Genomic DNA, 24,486 nt, shown 5'->3' with positions numbered 1-24,486 from the left:
GTCAGTGGAGCTGCATGTATTTCGTAAAGTTTCTGGAGAGCTACAGTTTGGGAAAGCATACAGCTAACAAATAATGAAAGTAGTCACGTATTTCATGTGACATACTATTAAATACACAGGTTGCTTCAAAAGTAACACCTCCTGTTTATTTTCATGGAAGCTGTAACTGGTACAAAGAACACAACAACATTATTCGACAGAGAAAATTCTCAGTTGCAAAACACTTTTTTTCAACAGTCTCCACCATTAGTTACACATTTTCACCAGCAGTGAACCTGAGCCCGCTGGTAACAATCTTCACCACCAGAGGTGACCCACTGTCACTGTTACTGCTGAAATGCACCATCCACGGCCTCACTGCGCTCTCATCTGCTGTTTGTTTGGGCTCCAGAAACATTCAGCAAGTACCAATCAAGTTCAGTGAGTGCCATTTGGCCCTAGGGAGGAATTCAGTGACACACCTTTGCTTCATCAGCACTTCCATGTCAGACACCACTTAGTTAGACAGCCCCACCTGATGCACAGCAATAAAACGTAATGGAATACTGGTGAGAAGTTTCAGCCTCTACTGCCATACCACCAACATCTACTGCTGACACTGTGGGCCAACATAATAAGTTATGAGGCATTACTTTCAGACAGCACTCATACTTTGCTGACATAGGATAACATTAAACCAAAATTATGGAAGTTTTCTTCCCTCCCCCCTCCCCCCCCCCCAAAAAAAACCCAACCAATATTAAAATATAAGGTCTGCATTAAAATATAAGGCCCAGCTTTATTTTATTTTTTAATATCCCCAGTTTTTAAAGTTTTGATTCAGACTCCAAGTGTTATCAAGACAGTGACACAGCTGCACTTTACTTTACTTCCCCTTGTTTTGTTTTTTGTTTTTTTTTTAAATCACAAAATTATATTTGACAGGGAACCAAAACTATTTCCACGTTGGAAAACTGAGCTGCTTGAAAAAACAATAACCCTCCATACGATCCTTGTGTTCATCCCAGAATACTGTGGTGAGTGCATCTATCTACATCCAAACACTAAGCAGAATATTCACTGCCTATTTCTCTCTGTTTAGTTTCTGAACCACCAGGAATATGGAAGAAACAGTAAATGGGTTCAAAATTGGCACCCTGATGGAAACGTATGTGGGATTATTTACCTCTTTCAATATTAGCTGTCAAGAAGCTCAAGCCAAGTTACAGTACTTGTTTTGCCGGTGCAAGGAAGTAAGAGATCAAAAGAACCACAAATAGTTAAATAACAGCACTCTGCTCTTGTCAGGCTGATGAGCACATTTGCAGCGACCTGACTGAGCTTCAGAGGAGGCAAAGGAAGGGAGCAGAGAGCCTCAGGGTGACAGACCTGCTCATAGCCCTTGCCCTACTCTAACATCTTTCTCTTCCTCTCCTCTTTCCCTTTCGTTTTTATTTCTGTTCCAACAATGCAGTGTTCCTTTTAAAAGAAGGGCCCAGTCACCTGAGCCACGAACTCCCAATAGGAGATGTCCCAGCTGGTCAGAGCTCCACAGCAGGCTTTCAAACAGCACAACTTGACCTACAGCTGGCACAATACGGGATCCACCTCTAACCTCCTCATGGCATAGCAACCATAGCAGCACATCCACAGAAGTTAGCCATACCAACAGGACCTGTCAGCTTTCTAAGAATCCTCGTTCTTTCCCAGATGAAGTGATGAGTGATACTGCAAAGAGTGTACCTAAGCTTTTACACAGCTGCTCCTTGATTTTCAATTGTCTTGAATTCATCTTGTGTACCTTCCAAACAGATGGTTAAACAATGGCAAAAAGCCATTCAGGGCAAATAAGTAAATGAGGACATGCTTGGCTGAAGTAAATTTATTTCTAAATTTAAGTGAATACTCACAGAGATTTGTCTGTGGTATTCAGCAGTCTGCACTTTCTGAAGCACTATGCTTCACAAATACAGAAAGTCAATAATTAGCTTTCCAGCTATTCATCAAACTTCTGCAATAGGTAAATACTGAATAATAGCCAGCTATTCATTAGAATGCAATATCTGAGAACTGTTATCCCCTTTTCATGAGTCCAACCCAGTCGCTCTGCTGCTGGAATAAAATCCTACCTGACAGTAGCATACCTTTATCTCTAGGACAGCAAACAGAACAAAATGAGCTGGTTATTCAAACACCACGTGGTTTACCCCAAACTTGAAGAAGAAAAATAACTGAATAAGAAACAACTACCACCACCATTTAGGAAACTAGCTCTGAAGCATGCCGCTGTTGGGCTAACACATTCAAACAGGCTGCAAGCCTTCCAAGATACAAAGGCATCGTCAACTGCTTGTGACATTCAAAAACAAGTTGTCTGCAAAACCCATTAGGTCTGTTGCCCATGAACCCTCCTTGATCAATAGAGAAAGGAGAGGAGACTCCTGCATGAATCTCCATCGCTTCACAGCTTCAATCCTGACTTGGTCTTGTCTCAGGTTTGCTTTTTATTACAGAGGAATTTTGTTTTAATTTCACTGTGAATTGGAACAGTATTATGTTTATTTCCTGGAAGTTGTATACGTTATTCTACTGTGCATACTGTATATTGTGCAGCTATTTCTACATTATGCAAGGCCGTTCTTAATCTCACTCAAGTTCCAGGACAACGAAGGGAGAGCTTATAACTACTACAGCTTAGGTGATCAGGCAGGTTATGGAGTACAGCAAAATTAACGTGGTCATTGCACCTGCCAAAAAGTAATTGCAGGCCACTTGCAAATATTCCACAATCATACTGTGCAAATTCCTACTGTAGACTGCTCTGTTTAATAACTGAAAAATACTACAAGGTATGAATGATCCTGACCTGCATTAACAAACTGCAAAATTCGTACCCAGAAAACACAACAGTCATCGTGCCGACCCAGCAGTGAGCATATTAGGATGTCCCAGATTTTTTTCTACCTGCTGCAGCTTTAGAGTGCTTTACAAATACAGAAAAGAAAGTGGAGATTCACATTGTCCTGAATGCTCTCCAAACTGGATATACTGAAGATCATGTGAAAACTGAGTAAAGGAGTAGAAAATCCAGAGCTGGGTTTCTTATAGAGACTAAAAAATGGGCTTTTCACATCCGCAGTTTAAATCCAGATCCTTGCACTTGCAGTACAAGTCAAAGAAGCAAGTCTAGGCTGCCTAACACATTTCTAACTGTAGACTGTCGACAGGCCCACACGCTGGTGTCTCCTCCACTGAGCTAATGAGGTGCAATCAGATCTTAAGTAATGTACACTTAGAATTACTTTGGCACTCTGTATCAATTTAGCAAGGTGAAGATATCAAGTAGCTGCAACAGGTAAATTTGCAGCTTGCCCAGGTGAAGCTGAACCGGAGACTTGTACTTAGGGGCTGTGTTATGAGTGAGATGCCATTTGTCAAAGTTTCTGCTCTTAAGAGCTCAGAGGAACAGACAGAAATTGCTGAGCTGGGATATTAACCTCCTGGTGTGCTGCAACCACCTCTTATGCAGTAGGAGCATTATGCTCCAGACTTCCACAGGTAATTTTGAATCACGTTCAGACTTAAAGTGTTTCTAACAAAGTGTAGGGCTGTCAGCATTCAGACCACCAGATGTTTCACTACTGAACTTAAATGCCTTCCGTATTATTTGATTCTATATTTATGCTTTAAATTATTACTGGGTTGAATTACACTGCATAATCTCACAGTTTTCTGAAGTTATTTCTCCATATAAAGAGATTCAGATGCCTTACCCCTCTCTTGTTGCATGCTAAAATAAATACAGGATAGAAATAATAACTGTTACACAACCCCAGGAAGGAAAAAAAAATCGTCTCCTGAGTAAAATTTCCATGCACCATTAAAGAAGCTACAAGTAGATGGAAATACATTCTGTGCTGGAACCTTAATTTCCAAAGGAAAAGAAATACTGAGCTTTAGTGCTCATAAAGGGAGAAAGGGACTCACTGAAAACAGATAAAAACTAACTTTCTAACATATGGTAACCACAATAAATCACTCATTCTATTTTTTCAGCTTTTTCATTTTTTAACTGCTTCACACAGGTAAAAGTAACTAAACATAATTTGCACCCACCTCAACTAAAGTTCTCAGCTTTGTCAAGAAAACGGATGAAACTACACCATAGACAAAGTCCTCACCTTAAATTACTATAGACTACATTAAGCACCTATAAAGCATATTCTGACAGCAGCGTGGTGAAGTCTGGATAAAAGTGTGAGTAAGCTTCAATCCTCAGGTTTTCCAGTCAAGGAGAGCCACTCATTTGACACAAGTCTAGCAAAAACAATGGAGCTCCTGAAACACTTTTGTCTTTAGGGAGTGTTCCTCGCAGTTTTCTGACAAATACTTCTCATTCAGAAAAAGTTTTTCTACCGCCTCATCCGGATTTTTCTCAAAGGCATTGCTACAGGACACGAAATGGGAAGATCAGAATAAAGACTACTTAAAGAGGTCATTCACGTCAAGATGTAGTACCACATACTGAGAAGAGTTCCACGGAAGTAAAGCCTGAGAATTTTTTTTTCAGATAGCGCTGATTGTCTGCAGATCATGAAGTTCAAGCCGCTTTTCAGCAGAGGCTCCTGTGTTACCTTTCAAAAGCAGGCTTAGAAAAAGAAAATTAAGTATTTTCAAAAACGCTCATGAAATTTTGGAACAGAACTCAAAAGTTTTTGCACAATGACAGAACGCATAACTCAAAGTCTTAAAACAATCCTCAGAGCCCAGCCAGGTGCCAGGGCTCCTGTACAGAGCAGAAGGAGGGTAGAGGCAGGTATGAGATTCACACAATAGCAGAGCTGTGTCTTGAGGCTCCAGGCATCAGGTGAACAATTCTCACTGCAGGAAAACAGCTGCCTCCACACTGAACTTCCAACTCTGAAGCCTTTCCCTCGTCAACCACTAAGGGTGCATCTGTCTTTCATTAATACTTATAGAAAGAACTCTTTCTTCATCTAATAGCTCAGCAGTTAGAGAGCTCACAAATGTTCCCTCCTTTACCTGAAGTTACCCTTAAATTTTTTTTGAAGCTCTCCCCGCTGTCCAGAGGACAAGAGAGAAAGAGAATGGTATAAATCCATAATGTAGTACCCAGATACTATTCTACAAGATAAATGCATTTGAACTACTTCCTAGAAGTAGTGATCAGCAGCCTTAACCTAGTAGTGAATTTGCTTGTAAGTGGCATGAAGTAAGGCGTAAACAGTACTGACATTTGCTTTCTGGCAGAAGGCATCCGGACCACAAGTGGAGAACTGCAGTAACAGGTGACAGATTAGCCTGCACATCACAGTTTAGCTTTCTCCTCCCAGCTTCCCAACGCCAAAGACATACATCCTGCAGCAGTACAAGGCTGCAGTTTCCATGCTTACATGGACTTAGGGGAAGCCATAGTTTCTACAAACTGTGCTTTGCTGTGTGGCACTGTCACACCTTTTTGAGTCCATCATGATGGAGGCTGTGACAGCAATCCCCTGCCAGATGAATTCCTTTTCTTTTCAAAAAAGGAGAGGTGAATAAGCCAAACAAACTGCTATTCACTGTATAATTTGGACCTTTCTTCTCATATTTTAGTAGGAAAACATGGACATAGATGCTCACTCAAAAAAAATGTAAAACTGAGATTCCACACTGAATTGCACTGAATCAAGTGCTTCCAGTTATAACACACGTTACAGGGACTAAGGACTTTTCAAAGCTTGAGCACCACCACCACAGTGCCTTGCCCAAGGCATTCCTTAAAGAGCTTTAGAAAAAGACAAAACTTTACATTCTTACTCCAAGGCACGGAGGTTTTTGCTTCTCTTTCCTTTGTGCAAAAACATTTAGAACCCTTTGTTCCCACAGATTCTAAAATTTACCATTCTCTTCACATGAGGGATGGCTTTAGATCAAATCCTCATATAGTTCTGGTTCTGAAATAGCAGTAACAGCATGGATTTTTTTGTTGCTGTTGTTCTGACCCATGTGCTTCCATGATCTCCTATTCCTCGTTGCAAAATACCTATATTCTGAAAAATGAATTTAATTTTTAAAAAATCCCTATCAGAACTTCTTACAGTTTGGACTTGTAGGAAATTCTTCTCTCAGTTGTCACATCAGTGATGAAAGACTTCCAAATTCAGCCTAAAAAGGCAAACTCCAAAGATTTCAAACTATACAAATACTTTATTATTAATATTTTTCATCAACCTCTTTTAAAATTTGTTTCAGATTTTTATACATATTAAACTTCCCAAATGTATCTTAACTATTTAGAGGTGATCTGGACACAGAAATTATATCAATATAAGCTAAGAATTTTTTGAAATAAAATATTTGCTTACACCACAGTGACATGACCATACATGCACACGTACTATTCAAGTCATACCACTTGTTGTTACTTAATCTACTCTGAGCACATGGAGGCAGATGAACTGGTTCTCATAAAAGCAGTAAGTTTCACTATCAATTTGTAGTCAGTGTTCTTCTCAGTCCTTAGTAGTTCAGTATTTGACTTGCTAATGCTACACAGAAACACAAATTCACAGCAACTCTTACAGTATGAACTCTAAAAGGACTTTTTAAACTACATTTTACCAAATGTAGCTCAAGCAAATTCTTACCTTTAGGTCAGGTTTGAATGTTAAGCTGTACTAAAATGCCTTACTACATTTTCATACCAAAATTAGGGTGGTAACTCCATAAAAACTCTATCTGAACAAAAATAAATTGAAAGCAAGGAAGCCAAACTACCATAAGACCACCATTTACAAAACTGAAGAAGTACAAGAATAAAAAGCCATCAAGTTAATCTCAGGCTCTCATGAAAATACAGACTGATTACACAATCACATCTTTAAATGAAAAACTCCTACTTCATGTGAGAAAAACATTCTGAAAGCAACAAATGTAAAACCAGCCTCGCTTATCATGTAGTCTTTAAACAACAAGAAAATTATCATTAATTGCATTAGCTTTTGTAAGATATTTACTAATTGTTTCTATAATGCTATCAGTGTTCTTTTTCATAGTGTCTTCTAGTGGTAGTTTTATAACCACCTTCTTATAAACATACACAATTTTATAAAAGCAAATAGGCAACTGAAGAGTTGTTTGAATAAATACCAAAGTTACAATGAAGTTTGGGATTTTAAAATGTTTCCTAGGTAAACTTTCTGCAGAAATGAAAGGTTTTTCCTCTGTATTTCTTCACATCTCCTACCGTTGCTTCACCTGCGTACGAGTGGAGTTCTTTAATTACTTCTTCATTATTCTCAAGAAGAGTAACTTTATTCAAAGTATTTCAATCCTTTTTAGTCTCTATTTCTTATCACCTGTACCTTCACTCTCCATTTCTCACTCGTCTTCCTCCTTCTCCAGTAATTTTTCATGCATTTCATTCTCTTGCAATATTTGCCCCATCTCAGCCTTACTCCTTAGCTCCTACTGCTACTTGAATATTGAAGTAGCAACAATTGTCTTAATTTCCATGACAGAATTTGTGCCTCACACCTCTGGCACAGTCTCAGCTGTGCTTTTCTCCCACTCCTCTGATCCCTGCAACATCATTTCCCTAAGCAAACAGCTTTGGAGAGAAGGACTATGTTCTGATTGAGGCAAAGATGCTCTTCTCTTCTTACCTGCTCCTCAAAGAAGCCAACAAAGATCTATTGTGGGAAGGCTTTTTTCCTGATTTATTGAAACACAGAGGAACTGATTAAAAATTACAAAGTTTGACTTCAAAGAGCATTTTTGTATCTCTACTTTAATTTCTTAGAATAAAAGATAAATCTAAAGGAAAAAAAGAAAAGACCCTGAGAATGTTTGCTTCTTACATAAAATGCATTGCTTGAAATCAAGCACTTTTAATGTCTTCTGTGCTACAGGAAATCCACAGCTGCCTTGTAACCTTTGGAACAAGCCTGTCCTTCCCTCTCTATAGAATCTTACCACGTAATTCACCTGAATGCTCAGATTTGCCTCTGTAAATGCAACCTTAAGGAGTTAATACAAAATTCAAGCACGTGCTTAATTGCATTTAGACCTGTCTTCTGATGTCTTTAGAAGCATGCAAGCAGTTTGATGTGACCACAGGTTCTAAACTATCCCTTGCAATCTTCATGTTCAGACAGCAAGCACTGGGAGTAAATGAAGTAGCAGAAGATCAGGCTTATGTTAGATAATAGCACACGTAATTCCCTTTGTTTGCTTTCCAGTGCAAGTCTTGTGTTCTTTTAACCAGACATAAGGAGCCAAACACATACTTGTACTACTTCTTTGTGACACTTGGCACAAGAGATCATGCTTATCCTAAACTTATTTTTCACTATTTCAGTCCCCAGTCAGTAATCCTTTGATGCACGTACCTGGGTGCAGTTCCAGCACTGCTGCTCCTACTACTAAAAACCCCCTCAAATGCATTTAGAAGATAGTCCCAAAAGACATGCATGAGAACAATAATTGCCAAGGCCAATGAACACAATCAGTGGGAGCTCAGATACACAAGACAAGCTAGTTGAAAAATACAGAGCTTTAAAACACTTGTTTATAAGATCGGAAGTACAAAAAACAAACTTGGGGGCAGCTACAGAGTGATTCTAGGGGAAAAGTATACGTTTCAAGATGAAAAGATTCTACAACTACAAGAGTCTTTAAAATTACATAAAGCAGACACTTGATTTAGTATCAACCTTCAGAAAATCCAGAATTTCTGCAGTAAATAATCTAACTGGAATGATAAGAGATTCAATATTCTTGTTTGAGTCAATGTACGCTTCCAGATTGATCTTGTAACTGTGCAGTTTGAAGAGCTACCTCAATTTTTTTTTTTTACTAACAGGCTCAGTAATAGAATACTGCAGAGCTTAAGTCATTCTTACTAACAGTTCTCTTTTGTAACTTTTGTTTTAAAATTAACAATAAAAGGAAAAGACATGTGGTTTTCCTCTTTCACAGGAATACAAGTGTCAAATTCCTACTGTGGTCGCAAGAGACCTTATTGTTCTATCAGACAGCATTATTCTTCTAAAATCTTTTGCGCATGAAATGGAAAATGTCTTTACTAACAGCACATGAAGAAAAATTATCTTAAGTCCTAAAAAAATAAAAGTCAGCAATTATGAGTTTAAGTGGTCCAGAAGATCAGCACAAAGGTCTGTGCAGAATGAAGATGGCAGTTTGAACTGGCTCACTGAAAGATACGGTAAGTCTTTCAGGACTCTAAAGAAGACACAAGTCCCCCAGTAGGAATGATGTATAGATACCATACTGTGGCCTAAAGAGCAGTAATTGTTTCAAGAAGCTGTATGAAGCTTACCCATTGTAACAGATGCAGACTGGATAATATCAGCGGTACAATTTTTGGTGAATTTTCAATATCCCGGGTCAAACTTTCCTTGGACAAAGCAGACACACTGCCTCTTGGCTGTAAATCTCAAAGGAGGTTATTCCTCCATCACATATTTTTCTGGTTTGCAATCAAATGGTTTCTTTAGGAGCTGGAAACATTTAAAAATCATGTTAGACCGCAGGAGCATTTCATCTCCATTACCAGAGTATCTCCAGACCATTTCAAAAGGCTGCTGCCAAGTAGTTGTCATTTCCAACTCAAGAAGCCTTTCAAAAGGCTATTTACACTTTTGTCTTTCTTCAGGATTAGATTACTGTAATTCTTTATTGACTAGCTTGCACAACAGGGCTCCTCACAGTCTCAACAGGCTGTGCCTGCTGGTCTGTGTTTTTTGTTGTTGGTGTTGGGCTTTTTTGGAAGAAAAAGGGGATGATTTGAACATATTGTGCTGACGGTAAAGCTTTTCCATCAGTTACAGCAGTCAATAAATGGATTACAAAATTGTTCTGTTTACATATGGCAGAAATTGTTGTCACTTCCTTGTAGCTGGCATGTTTAATCAAAACAAACTAGTTAAATCCTTACAAGAATTCTTTACTGTATCATATTGATCACATCCTTCCTTTGCACAGCACTGCATGAGAGCTATGTGAAGTCAAATATGGCAGCTACAACCTCCTAAGACCTACAGCTCTGCCTCCCAGGACAAATGGGATTTCTCTTTTTAAAATGAAAGTTGGAAAACAACCATAATCTGGCTTCTCACAGTGATAAAATTGATTTGATGGTAGAGTACATCTTTCCTCCACTTCTTCTGAAGTACTGATTTGTGTTTTTAATTGCCTGATATATTTACTTTGCAATGCAATATTTTGTTTTCTAGCCTTACTATTTACCAAGGTAATTAGTATTGCATTTAACAGAGCAAGAGGCTCATTCCCTCCCTTAGAAACCTAACCTCTCACATTTACAATCATAGAATGGTTTGGACTAGAAGGGACCTTTAAAGATCACCTGTTTCAATACACCCAGCTGTATTGAAACTATTCAAAGCTAATTCTTTACAGCTGAGATTGGAAGAGCAGAATTGGGCTCCACCATCAACAGGCAAAACCTAGTGATTAGGCCAGTTTTCTTCCAACACTGATTCCTGTTGCAACTTTATTTTCCCGGAATACTGCGTACTTACTGCTTCTGGGTTGAGTTCCTGGTTTTACAAACAGAACTCTTGCTGGTATGCTCTTAAATAATTGCAAATATTCTCAAAACATTCTTCAGCATTTGATGAAGCAACAAACGATTCCATAAGGACATTTACCTCAAATTCTTCTCCTGATCTTTGGCACATATTTTCTGTTGTTTGGTCCCCAGCCCTGTGGGACAAAGTTCCTTTTGAAAAGCAGAGCCCACTACTGTGTACAAGAGATTCAGTAAGCCAGGCAGACTCAAAACACCTTAAGAAATTCATAGTGAAGATTTTCTGTGGCATAACAGGCTTGGTGCCCACCAACATCCAGTGTAAGACTGACTAGTGATAATTTGTTATTCCACTCAGAGTCATTCCCAACCACACCTGACATCCAGAACCATAGTTAGAATGCATATTTTTATTATATGGACAATGCCTTTAAACATAGTCAGAATTGCTGGGTATCTATAGATGTAATTCATCTCAGTTGAAATCAATGAGCAGTTGGAGGTTTTTTTCCCCCTCCCTGTGCATATTTGACAGTAGCAGTTTCTGTATGCTTAAGTGATGTCTCTGTTGGTTATTATTGAATTTCTCTTCTGAATCACATTCAGATGAACAAAGACAGGTCAATTACATACTTTCACTTTTCTCTTAAGATATTTTCATTAAAATCAAGTTTGATTAGGATGCAGCATTTTAAATCTTTACACCTGTCTTGTCTGCAAGGCACCCAGAGATCTGCACCAAAATGTTAGCCTGAAGCAGATGAATGATTCCCTAATATAATATGTTTGAAAAATAAGACATGGCTTGCATTTACCATCATTATGGTACAAATATCCACTGCAACATGTAGATTTCTAGTAGGATGGTAATTACTGTGCCTAAATCCTGACCACAGTGGAAATGTACAATATGAAAAAGTTTTCAAAATAGCTACAGAAAGATTGGCCTGCTTTAAAAAGTATCTTGAATAATTTCACCTTCTTTCTCAATATTGTTTTCCCAAAGCTTATGTAATATTAAACCTCTCATTATTTGTGACGTGAAAATGGCTTCCCAAAAGATGAAAATAGCAGAAAAGAATGATCTGCAGGAAGTACTTGGAAAAGTAAAGACTATCTCTTGAATATAGAATCAAACTTCAATTTGTACAGATTTAGAGTACATCTTTCCTCCATGACTAAATGACAAGACAGAAACCATGCAGTGAGTGGAATAGCAGGATTCTGGCTCCAGAACAATAGAAAGATGAGAGAAGATCTGGTCCTTTTCATTTCTGGTCATGTTAGTTCATGATCAGACTGCATTACCTTCTACTTATTCAATAAAAGGATAGCAGTATTTGCTCTAAGCCTAACTTATGTTTTCAGCCTGCTCTCACACATTTTGGAGGAACTTTAAAAGTGAGAAGATCAATGGAGGACCTCTAAACAGAAGAATGCTTTATCTGAAGGCGATGCATGACCTGGGCAGCTTCCAAATATTTATCAAAATCATCTACTACTGCTAATGATGGAGATGTCTGGAGACGTCAGTCTATTAAATAAGAAAATAAATCAGGGAAACATAGCTAGGACATTTGATAAAAAGCATAGCTAGTTAAAAAATTAAATAGAAAAAGTATATAAGAAGAATATTATGTGCCTACAAAATAATTATGCTCATGTATCTCCAACACCTAAGATTATCAGAACAAAATAAGAGAACAGGGAAAGGTCCTCCCCCTGTGCCAGAGCTCCACTCAGTGTGGAAAGGGGAGAATGGACTCGTGTCATACATGGAAGCTTGAACGCTCCTGCTGAGGCAGGGTGCCCTGCTTCATCCTGGACCCTTCATGCTGCCCTAATTTATGGCATCAGTGAATGACTGAAAGAATCACAAGCCAGAGGGGATCAGCAAGTAGAAATTGATTTCTGTCCTCTCAGGATTCTTTCCTCTTTTCTCTCTGCCTTCTGCAGATGAAAAATCCATTCATTTGTGCTACTACAGATCAGAGGGGCTATCTGGTAACTAAACCAACCTTCTGTTCAGAAACCAGAGTTCTACATCTGTGTTTTAACATTAGAAGATGTCTGGGGTTTTTTGTTGTTGCTGTTTTGTTTTTAAATGAAACACCTGGAAAGGGTTTCCATCTACAGACGTTTCTGTACACTTTCCTGGCTTTGAAGGCTGGTCAGAACACCTTAAGGTATTAGAATAGGTGACACTTGGAAAGACAGAAAAAATGCTTCACAACAGGCCCTAGTAAAAGGGAAGAGTTTTGCCTGATGATCTACCCTTTGGTGAGTTTTACCAAGCACAATTCAAAAAAAAAAATGCAGAGCACGGGATGCAGACAAATACAAAGCAAAAATGTGAATGACAGTCCCAATGAGAGAAACTTAGGCAAAACATCATTAAAAAAAAAATGAAGATTCTAGTACCAGTGAATTCCCCTTCTCTCAAGTTTGCTTCCTTTCCAGCTTCCCTTGTGCCTCTGCAGAACAAAATTGAAGCAGAGCAGACTAAGTTGAATGGCAGGCAGCCATTAAGACTACGAATATGACTTCTCAAAAATCTTCAGAATTAAACAATCAAGATCACCTGCTCTAAATGAGTGCCAGACAGTCTAAATCTGTCAAAATCCCGCCAAGAAAGTCCCAAACTTGTACATCCTACAATACACTAGGAACAGAAAACTAGCTTCTGCAGAAGCGCAGTCTTTTTAGCTTTGATACCTGAATATCTCAATGTGTTTGACATCACGAGACACTTTGAGTCACAGGAACTCATGCCTAACAAATGACTAACTTCTGTACACAGTAGTGTTCAGACATTTCCACAAAAAATCTTCATAACCTCATCTCGTCAGTACCCAGAAATGAATAAAAACCAACCACATCCATGTGCAGACAACAGTGGCTTACAATACAGATGTTTATGAATACTACTTGCACAGTAATTAACGAGCTTAAGTGTTTAAAAAAAAAAAAAGCAACAATGGGTTTGCAGTGTAGCTTCTTTTATTTTAACATGCCTAGCAATGACTTTCATTAAGGAATAAATCATATTTATTTGTAGTATGAAGTCCATGGGAATCCTGTCAATCACTAACAGTAAAGAAACATTCATAAGCTAATCACAGCTAAGCTAATTTGGGCTCCTTTACAGCCAAATTACGGTGTTTTATGCCAAACCTTATTCTGAATTAATTGCAGTCCTAGCGCATAGTCAGGAATTCAAACGCAATACAAAAAGGTGTTGCTGCACCTGGACACCACTCAGAGTCGCATTATTCTGTTTTTCATCTCAGAGGAAACAACGTACATCAGGAATAATGCCATTAAAATTGATATCCAGCCCATCCAACATTTTACTGAATAAATATTTTTAAGAATTAAGCATTAAAAAGTCTCCTAACAGCTTCTTTAGAAGCAAAGACTGAAGGACAGTTTGCAGTATAATTCTCAGCTGGCCTCCAGAGACCCAAAAGCAGACTGGCACTATTAACCAACTTTATGCCAATTATTCTATCTCTGTGTTCCGTGTGTGAAACAGTAATGACACTCCTGTTTATACAGATTAAGCTGTAGAGAATTCTGTTAGAGAGCTGCTGACATGCAAAGCTTGTATACATCTTCAGAGATTTTTCCACAGAATCAAGTTTCACAACCACATTTTCACTACTGCAAAATGAATGTTTACATCAAGTAAACATAGTTGAGACTTTTTGCCCAGTCTCTCCAGGTTACTCTTCATGCAGCAGAGAAATCTAGCATTCCCTATGGAGAATCTATTGTGGACCTAGGCCTTTTTTTTTTGTTGTTCTTTCCAGCAGTTATACTTCTCATCTGTTACCTGTCCAACAGTAATCCAAGTTAGCCCCAGTCAATGTATTTCAGTTTACTAAAGCAGCAAGGGGCCCACTAATTCATTGTATGCTTGACAACATCTGTAAGTTCTCAGTTGCTTATAAACACTGAACACACCTGACAGTCAGATACAAAAGGAGGAAGCAAGCAGGTACCAGACCTTCACTACATCAACTCAACTAATTCCAGTAAGAAATTATTAGCTCATATGGTGAGACTTTCCCTACCATGTAGAAAAAACATCTATGCTAACTTGCTGGAAGTACCTAGAAAAACCAGACACTACAGTGAACATGGGAGCTTGCTTTCCCTCACAGTATACAAGCGTCAAAGTAGATTGCACACAGCCTGCTCCTTAGAAAGTCACCTTGCATTCCAACTTGCTTCTGAACAGTAGAATAAAGAACCCATTAATCACAGACATCGTGTTAAAAAGTTACCGGAAAAAATCAAGAGTCAAATTTGCAGGGTTTCTCTTATTTTCCCCCCCACCCTAAACTACAATCATCTGCCTCAGTTAGATGTTGGTTGCAAGCCCTCAACCATAAAGCTGTGCTTTGGATTAAACATGCCTGCCACTCTCCATCTCCCTGCTGGCTCACAGCGTGGCTTACTGGCCCTTCTTCCATCCCAGTTCCTTTCTTCTTTTGACAGAAGTGGCCTAAGTTAACCTATATTTGGTAGAGCTTCCCATGAGAGAAAATCCTGCTGAAAAGGATTTATCTAAAGGATTAAATTAAATAATTGTCTATGTTCATGCAAAAGACCATAGTCTGAACAATATGGGTTCAAACATGTTTAAAGCTTAGAAAGGAGAGCTCAAGCTCATCTTAAACTCTTTGCCCAGGCTTATAGTTCTCATTACTGCTACAAGTGGGACCCTGTCAGCAACAAAATTGTCCCCAAAATAAAAATAAAATAAATCAGGAGCAATGTTTAGTTAGGTAGAACACAGTGTTCTGTTCACAGCCAGTTCGTCCAGATTCACTGGAAAGAACTGTGATTCTTTTTCTAGCTGTCTGAAGAGAAAATCCTCCACCCCAACCAGACAAAAGAATGAAGACTAGGAATATACTACAAAATAATAGGAAACCTGCCTAACCAACATCTCAACGTCAGTCTAAGCAAACATAAAAATGTAGCTGCCTCTATAGAAATATTCTTTTGCTCTTTAAATTTAATGACTAATTCAGTCATTAACTTGACAGCCTAAGAAATGTATTATTAGCCTCCTCAAATGGCAGACTTGGTGTTAAAGCTAAAATTGAGGTCAGTCAGTTTTTGACTGACTTTTGACAACCCGATCCCATTAAGTTTCTAGAGTTTGCTGGGATAAGTTCTATGAGATAGTAGCACTACCTTTTTTGTTTTTTAAGCCACAAGTACATTCTTTAAATCATTCTGAAATAAGCATCACTACCATAGCAGTGAATAATACAGAAAAGTATTACTAAAATAAAAGTTTGTTAATGATGTTAATACAAATTAAAACCAAAAATAGCACATTTTCCTCCTTATCTCCTATTGTCCTTTTCTGACGGTGGGAGGAAAAAAAAGATTAGGAAAAAACTGAAGTAGTTGACAGTTTTATTTAGGAAATAAGACAATTACACCTCTGAAAGGTTAACCGACATGCATGAGTTATCATATACTCCTTCTCTTCAAGGTTATAGACTGTTTAGCAGAACTCTGCCAACGCCAGTTATCTGAAGGGAGCTAGAAATCATCTCTGTTGATGACAGACCTCTGAGCAGATGGTAAGTAAATCAAGGTCCTGATGTGAAATGTTAAAGCTTTTATGCTGGAAGACACTGTTAAAGCATTATCCAGGTTAAATCAGATTCCACAGAATACCAGTTTACTAGTAGGCAGGCGTGAAGCCTTCCACTGGGGAATTCTACAATATCTGAGGTGTGGAATTTTTTCATTTGGTTTCAGTTGTAGTCTGAGGTTCTTTGCACATTTTAAGTTCTGTGGGGTTTCTTTTTGGTTTGATTTTTTTTTTTTAAAATAGTAGACACTGACATGTTATTTAAACAGTATTTTTTTTTTATTATTGAGTAGTCACGTATATAGTTATTGAGTAGTCACGTTTGATAGTATTATCAAAAGGGAAGAAAGAGCAGGGGAAGAGAGGACTAATTGTTTGTCACTTAGAATAATTTCTAATAGTGTTTAATTACGTCAGTGGCATATGAGAAAGCAGCTTTCATAAGCGTAACTGAAAATCTAATTGAGCAATATAATGTACATTTCTATTTAGATTGCATCTGGCAGTTGGCTGTGCACTTAAACCTTCTCCAAAGATGTTAGCATCTAAATATTTGGAAAGGACTCAGTACATCAGTAAACAGCTACTTTTATTTTAAGGAATAGTCAGCAGGACCTGCACAGGAGCACTACAAGAAAAGCACTGTAAACAGTTTTGTAGCTACCAACAGAATGAAGCAACTTCATTGAAGCAGAGGCAGCAATAATGCTATTCTAAGGCCTTCAATGCAGCTTGACCATCAAAATAAAGTACATGGCACCAATATCTACTGCTCTCACAGGAAAGAACATTTCCTGGCATGATGATCTGGAATGCTGCATTTTATGAATGGTTAACCTACAACAAATAAAGATTACAACTTGGATGACTTTGCTGCTTGCTCCATCATGCCCTATTGCTGATCCAAGCTACTCACGTTGCAGAAAACAGACAGGAAACTGCCTTGAAAATCATACTAGCTTGATTTATAATGCTGACACGAGACTATGGATCCACACACCCCTGCTCAATTCAAAATCCCTTCAGTAGTAGCCATGATATTCAGTTTCTCCAAAACATGAAGATAGATTAGGTTTCCATGAGAACGTTACAGGGAAGCACACAGAAACTGCAAGAGAAGAATCACTCACCAAACCTCCCCAGAAGACTTTTTCCCCAACAGAATTCTTCCAGCATCTTTGTGATTTTCTGTAATTGATTGAAATCAAATACATGTATTTTTTTCCTCAAGAATTTTCTTTAGATGATTATAATAAGCTTGCAACCTAACTAATCTATTTGCCAGCAATAGAAACAGCCCTTGTGTTAACTCTTTCCAAAAGGCTTGGAAAGCTTCACCCTGATTGATTACACCACTGTTTGCTTCTTAAGCGCTGCTAAACACTGGTCTACTTACGTATTTGTGAATTTCCATCCTTGTCTCTACCTTCTTCCCCAACCCCCACCTTCCACATCAAGATCCATAATCTCTCTACTAATGCTTCCATTGTCCTCTAACTTCTGGAGTCATTTCTAGCTTATGCTCCAAGGAACGGGGGGAGGGAGGAAGAAAAGTACATTCTTGACAAAGACCTTAAGTGATGAATACAGCTACAGGGGAGAGAGATTTTTCCCTTAAACCTTTAGTCTTTTTATTCACTCTCCAAATGCACTGAGATTAATAATGCCTCTGGGCCACTGTATGCAAACCTCCACTGTACATACAGAGAAAAGATTATAATTGAATACCCTATTATGATGGGCAAGGAAAAAAGAAAAGCTGGCAGACGGAGCTCAAAGGCTGAACTGGCCTGGTTTGGCTTTCAGCCCACAGCACCTACAATTATCCTGCAATGGTTTTTATTTATCTATTTAGTGTTCCCACTAGGCAGAGTGAAAATCTAGTATTAATTTAGCGCTCGTGGTTAGGCAGAGAGCTCTAAATTGAATAAAGTTACTCAAATGGATAACAAAATGTGGCCGGAGCCCTAATGTCCTGCTTTGAATGAAAACAGTACAAATCAAACCTTCTGTTAATGGTTTACAGCCTGATAATGCATGCAAAAATTCTGCTAAACTACATTTTTACAAAGCAGCCTTACTGAAGTAGCAGCAGTGGAGCTTCACATGAACAACAAGCAGTGAGCTGCCACTGAGTGTCCCACAGCTTCACAACAAAAAAAAGTGATGGACAGAAGTAGAACAGGAAGCTGTGCTGATTACAGAGCTTACCTGGAATACACATGAGGGAAAAGAGGAAACCCCAAAAGTGAAGGATGGCACTTCCACAGCTCTTCCTATACAAAATCTAGATGAAGTCACCTCGTTTGCTCTTGAGCACCTCATGTATTTATAACAAAGCATCCTCATCCAAATGGGTATCGCTAGTAGTTACTTTGTTAGATGAAGACCTTGCCAGTACTAGCATTTCACTGATGTCCTTAAGTAGCACACATATGGGGAGTAAGAATGAAATATCAAATCAAATTCCATTCAGACCACTAAATTCAAATGAGCTCCACAAACGTGCCTCCTAGTTTGAACTAAGATGGTGTTCTCTTAGATGCTTGTAGCTACGCTCTACAACAGCAATTGTAGCCTAAAGAAAATAGATACTGTCTTAGCTGTAAGTCATTTTATAAAAGCTTTCTGAAGAAAAAAAATAGCAATTTAAGGCTTCATATGAGAGCATGAAAACAAATTCAGAAAGAGAGCAGAATGCTGAGCATATGATCAATGCCCAAGTGATAATCAGGACTATTCAGAATAGTTGCTCTAAAAGTTAAACACAGGGACACAATTTCTCAACTGATCTACAATTTGAAGACTGAAATATATTCAATAAATCAAAGGATTAAGCTTGGAACATGGAGCACTAATGCTACGTTCCAGAAAATCTATTATTTTAGCTGCACTGTCGCTGCTTTTTTTGTTGTTGTTGTTTTTTTTAAGATACTAACGGCCACAATTGCTCCATTACTCACCACAGTGCATAAAACATCTAAGATTTTGGAAAGCAAATAACAGAAAAATATGGATTAAACTGATAAAAATGATAATTCCAGACATGATTAGATTTGCTCTGTTGTATAGCCTGCACAGCAGGTCGGGGATCCTTCAGAAGTATTAGGGAAAGGTTTAGGGAAAGCAGATTAATGGGGAAAAGATTAAGTGTGCTCTAAAAGCAGGACAAAACATATTTTTAAAATAACAATTCTAACAACAATGTTTAGGGATGCTCCAGAATGCAAATAACACTTTATTTAAGCACTAGAGGCATGAATGTCTCCTATGTACAATAATGCCACGCACTGCATGACTTTAAATCATAAGCTGAATAAGCATTTGACATTAAGTGGCACTAATGACATTTAATCAAAATACAGCCAATCGTTTCTAGCTCTGAATAGCCAATCTCTATTTTCCCCTTCTCTATGTGCAACTTTTTACTAGACTGATCCTATGGATAAAGGCCTAGGAATCTTTCATTTTTTTTTCATACCCAGAAATATACCACGGTTGAAAATGAAAGACAGTAATAGCTATTTCTAGAGCACCACTTAACAATCATTGATGCCACTGCCCTCTCTCCGGCATTGAAGGTTTTCTTTTTTCTTCTAACAGAATACACTATGCATTTAACCAGCTGAAAACAAACACCACTGTGGCAAAGGGTACTGCTGCTATAGCCCAAGAAGAAACACTGTTCAGCTGCTGAATGCAGGCTGCAGACTTCACTGCTGGCACCAAAACAGTAAACAGTTGCCAATGCAATACCTATGGTATCTTACAAGAACATTAGCAGCAAAACAAATATTTTGCATTACTATCCGTAACGACAAACTCTTCCTCAATAAAGATATGGCCTCCAACATTAATTACACTTTAATAGCTACCTTCTCACTTTGTCAAATGTATTTCAGTTTTGTAATTCTACAGAATCTCCTTGGTAGAATTTTCTGGCTTTACAGCCACCATGATTCTATGCTTACAGATGATTCGGTGATTCCTTAACTATTTAAGGCACTCACAAGTAGTGGGAGGCTTGCAGAAAGAGTCAATTGGAGCTTGTAGCACTGGGAAATAGAATCAGATGTCCACAGCTATTACAGAAACACCCACAGATCTAGCATCATCTCACAGAGAGCACATTCCTTCCTCAGGATTGTCTAGGAAGTGTCTATCACCAAGACTGATTACTTAGAATAAATAAATAAAAAAAAAAAAGAGCTGCTTTAAATAGAGGAAAGCTAAGGAAAAAAATTGCTTATAATTGCTGCTTCTCCCCTCTGAACTGCTGGGACAAGCTTTCAATGGACATCTTGGCTCCCCTGTCCTGAGCAGTTAGCACTATCTACTATGCTAGTGGTAGCAAGTCAGAGTTTTGACTTTTTCCCACAATTAATAAAATCCAAATGTCACTTCAGTCTATGTCTCATTCAAGTCATAGCATGCCAGCCTTTCTATTTTGTTGTCTGTGGTAGATGAAAGGTTTTGGCTTTCTTCCTAAGAATTTGACCTCTATGCTGCTTAGCATCATTTTAATCTATGTCCATGATGCTTCTGGAAACTGTCCTTGGTTTTTAATTCTACAAATGTCAGTGAGAAATCTGAAGTATTATGAAATAACATCCACACCCATAGGACTGAATTGTGCATATCAGTCTCAAAGTGACCATACAGTCTTTCAGCCTGTCTCTTCATTCACCTCAATCTCCTTTGTTCTCTTGTATCCATTTGTTATATCTTCACTTAGGCTATAATCTCCCGCAGGCGAGAACGTCTTCTATATGTTTTGGAAAGTGCTTTTTCAGGCCATAAGGCACATATCGTGTCTCTCAGCTTCCCCATTTGTAGAGGCAGCACGCTAAGGCAGTGCTTACCTACCTCACAAGGCAGCTGGCAAGTTAAATTTGTTAATGATTGTGATGCACGTGGAGATCCTCTTATGGAAAGCTCTAAGTATTGTCATAGGTCAAAAGTGAGGCTTAAAGCTTGAGTTAGCTTCCCATTCTAACACTAATGAGAAACTAGTGTCTTTCCCCAATTAAGGAGGGGTTTATTGGTGGAATAAAAGGATTGTTTACAAAGCTTGCCCTTGCCAGGTTGGAAGTACCCCAGGGGAGTAAACCTAGTATTTTCTAGCTTCTGCCTAACAACAACAACAGCACAACAAAAATAACTAACTACACAACATATAGACATGCAGAAAGAAGTGTTACTATGAGTTCAAGAGATTTCAGTTAGTCCCTCTGATTTTTTCCAGAAATAAATTTTTAAGTGCTGAACATGGCATTGTCTTCAATTTTTCCTGAAGAGTATAAAAAGCATTTGGAAAAAGTCCTGCTTCACTCTAAGTTCTTTTTATTCAGGCCACCTTTATACTAACTGTTGTATGGCCAAATATCACTTTACAAGATTTCTCCCAGCTACTTGCATTTTTATTCTACTGCTGGTAAGTATTTCAAAATTCTAAGTTCTCCCCAGTTTCAAATACCAGACATCATTCTCTATACTCATAATAGCAAAAGACATCAGAATCAGCAATGCTGCCAGAATGCTCTTCAGTTGTGTTCCTCAAACCTTCGGTAATCTCACAAAACTGTAGTGTACTCTTACAAACATAACAAAAAGAACTCAAATATACCTATCAAGCACCCTCCACTACGATACCAAGATGCAAGAGGGGGAATACCTCCCCCTCCTTCTCTTCACTTCCACATTAAAGTAAGCAGCCTAGAAAAGACTGTACAACACACTACACTATGACACACATTAAACATGTAAAGGTAACTTCAGGGCATTATAACTATTAAGAAGTATTTGTGTCTCCTTTATTCCACTCTAGTGTGATTTCTACACTCAGGTCTTTTATATCACACACATAGTAACTTGACTTACATACACAAGTCCTCAGCATTCCAGGATAAATCCACTCACAGAAGTGGGATCTGCTGGTCCACAGTGAGAATTTCCATCTTTAACTAGACATGCTACAGAGGAAATCTCTTGCACTTGATACAGTCAACTTCAGGTAGAACTTATCCTGCAGCAGAAAAAAAAAAAAAAACAAGAAAAAAGCATATTTATAACACAATATAGTTCATATGAATACAAGCAGCTGAAGAGCTGTGACAAGTCTCATTTGAAGACTTCTTGCTACTTCTTGCAGTAGCAGAAGCTTGCTACTGATGTTCACAGACCAGGTAACAGTTGGAGTCACCACCACCATGTGTACATTGTTATCTTTGTTACACTTTGCCACTTCATGGGACAAGTGCCATACTGTTATGAAGCTCATGAACAAGTCCTTATGAAACCACACAAACATGAAAAGAAACTTGATTCTAAACAGAGTTCATTAACAGGCCATGCTAGTTAATTACATTTCTGGGGAAGGCCTACCATGAATGTTTAGAGTGGAGTTGTTTTGGTTTTTTTTTCTTCCAATTTTGAAAGTGTTGTTTTGGTTTTTTTAGAAAAAAAATTGTCTTCAAATGTTGTGGGTAATAGACACTGGTGCTGGTACACATGTGCTGGCTTTTAAGTGAGAAAAGAAAGAACAGAAATTGTAGATAGGAGGGACAAAAATTAGGCCACTCACTGCACCATAACAGATTGTGCCTGGTGCTTAAGACCACAAAAACTGACACAGAGTTCCTTGTCCAGAATCTTCAGCATTCCAAGCAGAAAACAAGAGGAAAGGAAGGCCATGTGTAACTACAGTGCCTATTACCTCCAATCTATGATCCACAGCCTCCTTTACACCTGTATTCCCTTACAAAAACATGCCATGCTCACATAACCACTGCAGGATATCCCACACTGCGTGAACAACACTGCCATGCTCCCTCTGGACAAGGTATACCCTGTTTCTTGCCCTAGCACAGCAAGCGAGTTGCTCAGCAATTGATCATCTAGATTCAATGCAGCTGTTCGCCCCTCCATCTTGAGCAGCAGCTGCCCGGAGCCACACACCAGATCCCATGTCACAGCTGTGGAGCGCTCTGCTAGTCAGCCCAACGGATGCATGCACGTGGCAGAGCAATACGCAAGTAACGCTGCCACTCGTCCTCTGCGCTTACTTCAACAAAAACCATTTTAAAAGCAGAGGTACTTCGAAGGGAATGGACTTAATCACCACAGAAACAATCAAACAGCCATTAAGAGTCACAACAGCAGCCGATCCAGTAGCGCAGCGCAGGCAGCCTCAGGGCAGCCCTGCCAGGAGGGGTCAGAGAGGCAGCGCGTTTCTCACACCTATCGCACTCACAGGGCTGCGCCACCTCTCTCGAGCCGTTCCCACTTTACCTCGGTGTTCCCAACGAGGTTCAGCGCCTTATTTACACTCGAGCCCACGATGAACGGAGCCGCCGGCCGCTGCGAGAGCGACGGCTGGGCTGCCCCGGTGCCGAAGCAGCCGGGCACGCAACACGGCTGCTAGCGCATGCGGAGGCAGCGAGGCGGGCCCGCCGGGCCAGAGGGGCTTCCCTGCAGCCACGGAGCTCTCAGCCCTTCCACCGCTGCCATTCCGAGCTCCAGAGCACTCGAGGGACGGGCAGCATCCCGGCGGGGAAGGGCAGGCTTCCACCCCCGAGAAGGCGCTCGCTGCCAGCCCAGGCCGTGAGGAGCTGCGAGCAGCCGCTCCCGCCGAAGCCGCCCGCCTCGCGCCGTGCACGAGGGGCGCGGTGGGCATCGCGCGGCAGGCTCCTCCCCTGCCCGGCAGCTCGGTGCTGGCGCAGCTGCTCGCTTGCTGCCGCTCGGCTGCTTCAGCAGCGCGCGCTGAGGGAATAGTCACGGCTTTGGGCGCAGCTGCACGAGAGGCAGCGGGATGAGGCCGAAAGGCGCTCTGCGCGCAGCCGACCCGCCGCCCTTTGCGGTGAAGCAGCGGAAAGCTATTTGCACTAGGTTTAGCTCTTGTAACCAACCGGTCAGTGAAAGTAAGCATTTTAAATGAGATTTACTCAGTTAAAATTATCCTTAAGTAAACAAAGCAAAACAAAAAAAAAGGGGAAAAAATAGGAATGTGTTAATCTGAAAGTCCCTCTCTGTTCATAAAACATTAAACCGATGGGACCCAACCTTCTCAGTCATACAGCAACACATCCAAGACTTCCTGTGTATTTTGCTCAGCATGAAATGATTTCCATTAAGACTCAGTTTTAATGGAGTAAAAGAATAACTGCATTCTGAGACACTGCCATAAGCACAGAGCCAGTAGCCAGCATATTTTTCACCTTCCCACAAAAGGAATCCAGAGGTCTTCATGCCCACGGAAAGACTGCTCTGACACCTCCACCATCTATAGGGCGGCAGTCAGCACATTTGGCACGCA

The sequence above is a fragment of the Lagopus leucura genome, unplaced genomic scaffold (genome assembly GCF_019238085.1).
Source record: "Lagopus leucura isolate 7727_CA_CO unplaced genomic scaffold, USGS_WTPT01 Super-Scaffold_100015, whole genome shotgun sequence".
In the NCBI taxonomy this organism is placed as follows: domain Eukaryota; kingdom Metazoa; phylum Chordata; class Aves; order Galliformes; family Phasianidae; genus Lagopus; species Lagopus leucura.
Note: the sequence above shows the minus strand (reverse complement) of the source record.